The 8,452-nt window shown below is 39.4% G+C and overlaps 1 long non-coding RNA gene across 1 annotated transcript; it reads right to left on the bottom strand.

Annotated features, from left to right (window-relative positions):
* Window positions 1–532: 532 nt before the first annotated feature.
* On the bottom strand, window positions 533–8,362 carry LOC130457258 (uncharacterized). Its single transcript, XR_008916424.1, has 2 exons — window positions 7,791–8,362; window positions 533–811 (listed from the first exon to the last, which is right to left on the bottom strand). It is a non-coding gene; the product is annotated as an uncharacterized LOC130457258 (long non-coding RNA).
* Between the last annotated feature and the right edge of the window lie 90 nt (window positions 8,363–8,452).

The raw sequence follows: 8,452 nt of genomic DNA, 5'->3' as shown, positions 1-8,452 counted from the left end.
GAGCCTAACTAGTAGAAAATGATTCACCAGTTGGTAGGATATCTTTGTACATATGGGTGAACAGCTGTTCTCCACTAAGGCAAGAAGAAGAAATGTGTTTAAACTCTGTTATAAGAGAGAAGTTTAGACAAGGCATAAGGAAAACCTTACTAATAAAATGGTAAATAACTAAATATCCAAAAAGCTGCCAAGAAATAATTGGTCTGTTATTCTCTAGGGAACTCCACAATTAGACTAGACACCATTTTATTTGGTTAGGTTCAAATCAATATTTATTGGCTACCTAAAAACTATGTGCAAGGTACTATTCTAGGTACTAGTTATATAAAGATGTCAAAGACCTTTCCATTTTGCCAGGGAGATAGGACTTATAAATAATAATTACAATATTCCTTGAAAGGAGACCCAGTTTCACAAATGGGAGTACTTCCAACCCTTTCATGTATTAGTACATAGGACTTTGGTTGTTCAAAGAGCACTAGCATCTCTGGCACAAGGGCTTGCTGAGCCCTTTTCAGAGCTGCTCACCCACCTTTGGTGTCTACCTTTCACCCAGCTCTGACCAGCAGCTCCAAGAAGCTCTAGTATACAGTGGCCACATCCTGGCAAAACTTTCTGGGCAGATGGGCTAAATCCAGTTGAGGGTAACCAACAGGCCTCAAAACTGTTGGCAAGCTGGCAGGATGTCTGCCCCAAGCCTGTGAGTTCTTCCCTTGGTGGACTGGACAGATGAGAACAATTTGTTCCAATGGCTATGAAGTCAGCTGAAGAGGATTTTTCCTTAAATTTCATCTTGAATACCTTCTTTTCTCTGTAACAGACACACCAATATTGAAATAAATTAGTTGGTGACATTCTCTATTTACAAAACCTAGAGTTAGCAAAAAGATCGTAATGAAAATTCTTCATTGCTTTTAGGATAGTCACAGCTCCTTGATGATAGCTACAACCTGCTGTAGTGGATTGCCATTTAACCCCAAAGTAGAAAGTAGAGCTGCAGGTTATGGCATGCAATGTTCCATTTTGAGCCAAACAGCCAGGGGTGTGGTTTAAGGAAGCTGCAAGCCCAAGCACGATTACCAGTGCTCCCAAGGAAAGGAAGTGATATCTAGTGAGAACTTTTAAGAGATTTCTCTTGGGCACATGGAGAAAAGCAGAGGGCTTTACAACACAGAGTAGATTCACATTCTGCTGTTTCAGATGCAGGAGAAATAGCACTTGAGTAAAATTAGGAACATTATTTTTTATGGCTTTGATTTCATCAATCAACAAGAATGTATTATGCAACACACCATGCAAAGAACTAGAGATACAAAGTCAAAATTTAAAGCATTTGCCTTCAAGGAGCTAACAATCTAATCAGGAAGCCACCTGTACTTATATAAGTATGTACAAAAGAAATAGAAGGAAATTTGGTGTGGAGGCACATTCAGCTACTGGGATCAGGAAAGGTTTCACATGGAAGACAAAATCTGAAGGGAAACTAGGGATTCTAAAAGATGGAGTTGAGGATGGAGTAAATTGTAGGCATGAGGGACAGTCAGTGAAAAGGCCCAGAGAGAGGAAATGGAGTTACTAGGTAAGAGGAATGGCAAGGCCATTTTGGATGGTCTGTAGTGAACACCAATGGGAATATTATATAATGAACCTGGAAAGGAAAGGTGGGGCTAGATTGTGTAGGGTCTTAAACACCAAAAAGAGGTGTTTATATTTGATTCTATAGGTAACTGGGAGTCACTGGAGTGGTGAAATTCTAGGATGAGGGTAATAAAATTTAAATGTTAAATGTTGCTCCTCCTCTAGCATTAACTCTCCAACTCCAACTTGAACTGGCAAGCCCACATCCCCAAAAGGGATAACTATTCAAGGTTCTACAGCTAATCCCAAGGGGCAGTGGTTCCAGGTAGTATACTATTCATAAGCCCCATTCTAAGCTCCTCCCTTGTTAGCCAGAATTAGTTTTTTAAAAGGGTACTTATAAGTGGGTGCAGCAAGAACAGTTGTCACAGAAATATCTGCTCAACTGAGAGCATCTCTCCCCTTGCGCACACACAGGGATACCTGGGGAAACTATCTGACTGACTGACTACTTCTCCCAAGTTTTGATTAACAATTCAAAAAAACCCACATTATCCAACTATTGTGAGAATAAATGAGATATTTTCAAGATGTGCTTTCAGCTGCTTAGAGGAAAACCAACCACAACATACACAGCATCATAAGCTACATTTCAACTTGGTGTTCTAAGAGAAACAGTACATTCCATAAGCACTATTTTCAATGAATTATTTTGGGTATCTTTAAGACAATAAAGGCTGTAAATGAGCTGAGTTCACAGCTGCTGTAAAGTAAGTAGCTCATGGGCCTTTTTCTGAAGCAGAAATAAAAGCAAACAATAATTAAAATCAGATTTTCCACTGGTTAAAATCAAGCTCTTGTGACTGTCTAAAATTTTAGTGAAATCTTCAGTATATATAGCTTATTCTAGACAGGACACCACCAGGTTTCCTTATAATAACATTACTACACCCTAATTCACACTTTCAACCAGACTTTAATACTAAAAGAGCACTGGTTTTAGACTTGAGACTGGGTTAAAATACTGGTTGTGCCATTACATGTGGGACCCTGGGCAAGTCACTTAACCTCTCTGAGAGTTAGTTTTATCATCTGTGAAAAGAAAAGGTTGGATATGATGACCTTTAAAATCTCTTATAGTTCCAAATCTAATTAACTCTAGTTGTGATACAGATACTTTAATACAAAATAGTCTCTGGTGGAAACAACTGGAGAAGGAGCAACATATAACATATAATATTTAACTTTTATTACCCTCACTCCAGAGTTTTACCTCTCTAGTGACTCCCAGTTAACTCTATAATCAAATATAAACATCTCTTTTTGGTGTTTAAAGTCCTTCACAGTCTAGCCTCAACTTTCCTTTCCCAGTTTATTGCCTAACCAGAGAGGCTGAATTAAAATCCTGACCTTGTTACTTATTTCCTATGCAGTAATTAGTGGGCTAGATGGTATGGTACATGAGTGCTGGACTTGGAGAAAGGAAAACATGAATTCAAATCCTACCTCAGATAACAGCTAGCTGTGTGACTCTGGGCAAGTCACTTAAAATCTCTTGGCCTCAGTTTCCTCATTAATAAAATGGGAACAATAATAGCATCCTTTTCACAGGATTGTTGTGAGAGACAAGTGGCTTAACATCTGTAGAATGCTTTGCAAACCTTAAAATTAATATAAATGCTATTACTTCTATTATGTGATTTAACTCTGAAGACCTCAATTTTCTCATATGTAAAATGAGGGGAGTTAGCTTTCATCTTCCTTCCTTCCAAGAGATGATAGGATTAATAGATTGATAGACCAGGAGAATGTTGTAAGGATTAAAGACAACTCCCCACAAGTAGGATCCACAGTACTGGCTATCTATCTAACAACAGTCATTCAAATGGAGGGAGTTTTATGTATTTTGAGTTTGAATTGCAATTCATTTTGCCCAACAGGCAGCTGGTGATATAGGACTGAAGCTCAGGTGGAACTGAGAGAGACAGAGAGAGAGAGACAGAGACAGAGAGAGACAGATACAGACAGAAAGAGAAAGAGAGAGAGAGAGAGAGAGAAAGAGAGAGAGAGAGAGAGAGAGAGAGAGAGAGAGAGAGAGAGAGTAGCTAAGGGAATTTGGAAATTGCCTGCCTAGAGATGATAATTAAAGTCCTACTTCACACATAAATAATAACACTACCCCACATGTGACAGAGAAAAAATAAATAAATGCTTGTTGATTGATATGTGTGTGTCAAACTACAGTTTACAAAGTAATTTTACACATGTTCTTATATCCACAACTGTCACATGGCTCTTTGGGCTATCTCTTGATGAGTAAAGCCAGCTATTGGTCCCTAAGCTTTAACTTTGGGAATTTAGGTATTTGGCCTGTGACATGGGAAGGCTCTAGAATTTCTTTATTTTCTTCTTTGTTCTAGCTTTAGTGTTTGTTTCTAATCCTTTCACTTCATGATGACCAACAGTGAAGTCAACTTCTTTAAACTATTCAGTCAATTACATGCCTTCAGTCATTGATTTTCAGTTTTTTTGGATTTTGTAATTACTTTAACATGGAGAGTCAGGCCAAATTCTTTTTAAAAATTTAATTGATTAATTAAAATATTTTCCCTTGATTACATGATTCATGTTCTTTCCCTCCTCTCCTCCTTCTTTCCCCCCCCCCCCCAATAGTCAATGAGTAATTTCACTGGGTTTTACATGTATCATTGATCAAGGCCTATTTCCATATTATTAATGTCTGCAATAGAGTGATTGTTTAGTCTACATCCCCAATAGGTCAAATTCTTTTAAGTGACAATGATCCCATCTAGTTCAATCCTTCTCTCCCAATCTCCCAAACTCTGCTCTTTTTTAAGGTGCCTTTATCAAGATTAGGGGCTGCCAGATGATGAAGTGGATAGAGTTGCAGGACCTACAGTTAGGAACATCCAAGTTTCAATCTGGTCTTAAGACATTTAGCTAGCAATGTGACCCTAGAGCAAGTGACTTACTAGCTCTCAGTCTCAGTTTCCTCAACTGCAAAATGAGGATAATAAAAGCACCTAACTGCCAGGATGATTATTATGAGGATCAAATGAAGCAATATTTGCATAGCACTTAGCATAGTTTTGGGCATATGGTAAATGTTATATAAATGCTTATTCCCTTTCCCTTTCCCCTTCAAGATCACAAAAATAGTGGCAGGATCAAGCAAGTTATTATAGTCATGTCAGTATCTACCTTGCAAGGATGGCATATGGCTTACTACATTATAATGAACTTTGAAATTTTAGAAAGGAAAGGGCATTGTTGTAGGTTAGATATCTACTAATCAAATTACTCAAAGAGCTAGTCAATAATCAGTTATCTTATCATATATACTTTACATATTGCTATCTCATTTATCTATGCATGTACTGGCTACTAAAGAATACAGATATATGTTAATTAATAACCAAACCTAGATGACTCTAGCTAATGTCTAACTCTATTTGGTAACATTGTCAGGAAGAGATAATCCAATCCTATACTAAATCTACTTGCTATGGAAAATGTCATTGAAATGAAGCGGACAAGGGGCAGCTTGTTGGCTCAGTGGATTTAGAGCCAGGTGTGGAGACAGGAGATCCTGGGTCAAAATCTGGCCTCAGATATTTCCTACCTGTGGGACCCTAGGCAAATCACTTTACTTCTTCTGCCTCAGAACTGATACTTAGTATCCATTCTAAGACAGCAGGAAAGGGTTTAAAAAAAAAAAAAGAAAGAAATTAATCAGACTGCCATACCAAGGCTACTGCCCTTTGACCAGAGTACACTTGGATTTAGCCCAAATTAGTTGCATTTAAAAAAAAAAAAGTTATAACTAACTCTTTCCTTTAGTAGTCAAATTCCTTGAAAAAGCTGTCTACACCTCTTGCCTTCACTTTCTCTCTTCTCAATCTTCTCTTAGCCCAGAGCAAAGTCCTTCTAATTTCATTTATGCAAGGTTATCTGAGATATCTTAGTTGCCAGATTCAATGATCTTTTCTCAACCTTCATCCTTCTTGACCTTTCAGTAGCATTAGAAAAATTTCAACTCCCTCTCCTCCTGGATATTCTCTTCAATCTGGTTTTTCATAACACTACTCTTGAGGTTCTTCTCCTTACTTGACTATTCATTTTCAATCTCCTTTGTTGGACCATCACACTATAGGCCCTTAAATGTTAAATAATATTTTTACTTTTACTTCTTTGACAGTATTGGACTGTTAAGTTCTCATTCTCGGTTTAAAAGATGCTTTTCAAAGAATTGATGTTAACGAGTAACATTTGAGAGTAGTCCTGCAGATGGCATGGGTTTTGGCTCCAAAATTCTGCCTTCCAGAAATAATCCTCAGTTGTCAAGCTTATTCAGAAGCATGGTTAGGCACAGGACTTTGAACACCTTCCTCTGACACTTTGCATGTAATAACATGAACTGGTTCAGCAGGAACTCCTATCTGCCCCCGGCTACCCTTGATTCTTGAAAGCACACTGTTTTGGTGGAGAAGTAAGGGGAAGAAATGAACTCCCTGACTTACAACCTTCTCTCCTTCCTTTTTGCTGAAAGCAGATTCAGATTAGCACTTGTAGAATGGATTAGGTTCATTTGGTGGTAATTACTTTCTCTTTTGGATAGCTCTACTCATTTCTATTTTCATAATCCTTGTTTTCCTTTAAAGCTCAATTCAGGTGTTACTTTCTCTGTAAGATTTGCTTTGATTCCCCCAAAGGTTCTTTTTAAAAATCCTACCTCAATTTCCTTTTACTATTTGTATTTATATTGGTGTTTAATCCTGTTGAGAGCGTCAAAGTTCGTCAAAGTTCACACTGGCCTAGGAATCAGGAAGGCTCATCTTCCTGAGTTCAAATCAGACCTCTGATACCTACTACCTGTATGACCCTGGGCAAATAATTTAACCTTGTTTGCCTCAGTTCCTCATCTGTAAAAATGAGTTGGAGAAAGAAACGACAAACCACTCCCGTATCTTTCTAAGAAAAAAAGAATTAGGGTCACAAGAGTCAGACACTTAAACAGCAAAAATCCTTCAACTGAATATATAAGCTTCTCAAGACCAGGGCCTATTTCCATTTTATTTCCAGCATCTTGTACACAGTAGTTGTTTTTAAAAAAAAGTCTGTTGAACTCTTGAATGGAACGAAGAGAATGAGAGTGAATATCCTACTTCACAACCCTGAAGTTAGTATTGGAGCTTATCCAGTTCTGCAAATTTGCTATCTACTCATTCTGTTGGTTAATCTTGAATTTGGGCTATGAGGTTCTTTCCTCAGCATAGCAGGCTCCCCCCCCCCCCCCCTTCCCTCCCTCCCCCCAGCAGATTTTATATTGAAGCAGCCAAAAGTACTCTGCTCTTAGACAAATGAAAGAGAATTAAGTCTCGAAGTCCAGAAGCAAAGCAGAAGAAAAAAATGTGTTTTTTAATAGCTAAAATGGACAAATAAATAAAAATTCCTAGCACCACTTAAGTCTCACCACCAATGGTTAGCTACTATTTTCAAGTTTCCATTCCCAGAAGTACTTTCAGGTGTCTTGCTTGAACTTTTCGGTTAAGAAAAAAGTCCTTTGGTAGGTCACAATCTCCATAACCTAGTAGTAAAACCAGCTTCTCCCTGTTTTCATCCTCAGCTTGTTTGCTTATCTATTTCCTTGTAGGGAAGGGTCTGCATTATATAATGTCCGGTCTAGGGGAATTTTTACCATGACCTCACTTCTCCTGCTGTTACCACTCAACAATTTTAGCATTTATCTAGTCTTCTCTTAAGTCAGTAATCTTACTTTGTACTGTATGTAAAACTTTTTTAGCGTTGTAAAATGCCAGTTAAAAGTCCCATTTCGTTTTCTTTAACAATTGCATATTTTTCTCAAAAGGCTGCTCAGATCTCTCTGCAAGACCCTTCCCCCCATTCCCTCTGAGACGACCTTCTATTTGCACTGTAATATAACTTGTATGCACAATTTTGTTGTCCTTCCCATTAAAAGGCATATTGTGTTTTTGCCTCTTTTAAAATCCCTTAGTGCTAGCACACAGTAGACGATTAATCAATGCTTGGTAATTGTTTTTCCACACAGTTAAGAATGCCATACACAGCTGTCAACATAATCTTAGGAGACTCATTCTGTTTTTATTGGGGAAAGAATAGCCAGGCAGGGTGTGGGGATGGGAAGTACTGGTATCAATTGCCACACTCACTGCATTGCGAGACTGTTCAGGAGAACGAGACAAATCGTAGAACCTGATAGCTTTTTGCACATTTTCTCCTCTTTTTTGCATCTTTTCTCCCCAACTCCGGTAGAAGAAAAAGGAAAAAAAAAAGACAACGTCCTTCCCGTATGGGTTTGCAACATTTCCGAGAACCGATGGCCAATTTTCGTGGGCCTCAGGAGCAGTAAGAGAGGACAGTATTCTAACATTTAACGCAGCTTACAGAGAGTGGACCAAGCAAGCCACTACCTAGGGCGCTGGAATACCCGCCAGGGCTGTAGAACGAGGTAAGGCGCGCACTACAACCACCAACTACTTCACTCAGGGGGAACGGTAGAGTCGCAGAACAGCCGTACAGACTCCATAGACACGGAAAGACCACGTGACGAGTTATCCGGCCCCGCCCACTAACTCAAGCTCGCTTACGATCGTAAAGGCAGGGGGGGGGAGGGGAGAGGGGAACGAATAGAAAACCTATGCGCGCTCTCTCACTCGTGGAGGAGGCGGAACCCAGGCGCGCGCGCGCACTCGATTAAGGAAGAACTCAGGAGCGGTTACGCGCGCCGCCATTCCCCGCCCAGGAGGAAACGAGGCTCGATCTCGGGGGCGCGCGTTCGCGTCCATTCCAACCCCCTCCCCGTCGTCTCCCC

This window comes from Monodelphis domestica, chromosome 2 (assembly GCF_027887165.1).
Source record: "Monodelphis domestica isolate mMonDom1 chromosome 2, mMonDom1.pri, whole genome shotgun sequence".
Taxonomy (NCBI): domain Eukaryota; kingdom Metazoa; phylum Chordata; class Mammalia; order Didelphimorphia; family Didelphidae; genus Monodelphis; species Monodelphis domestica.
The sequence above is the reverse complement of the archived record's forward strand: the minus strand, read 5'-3'. Positions and strand labels throughout refer to the sequence as shown.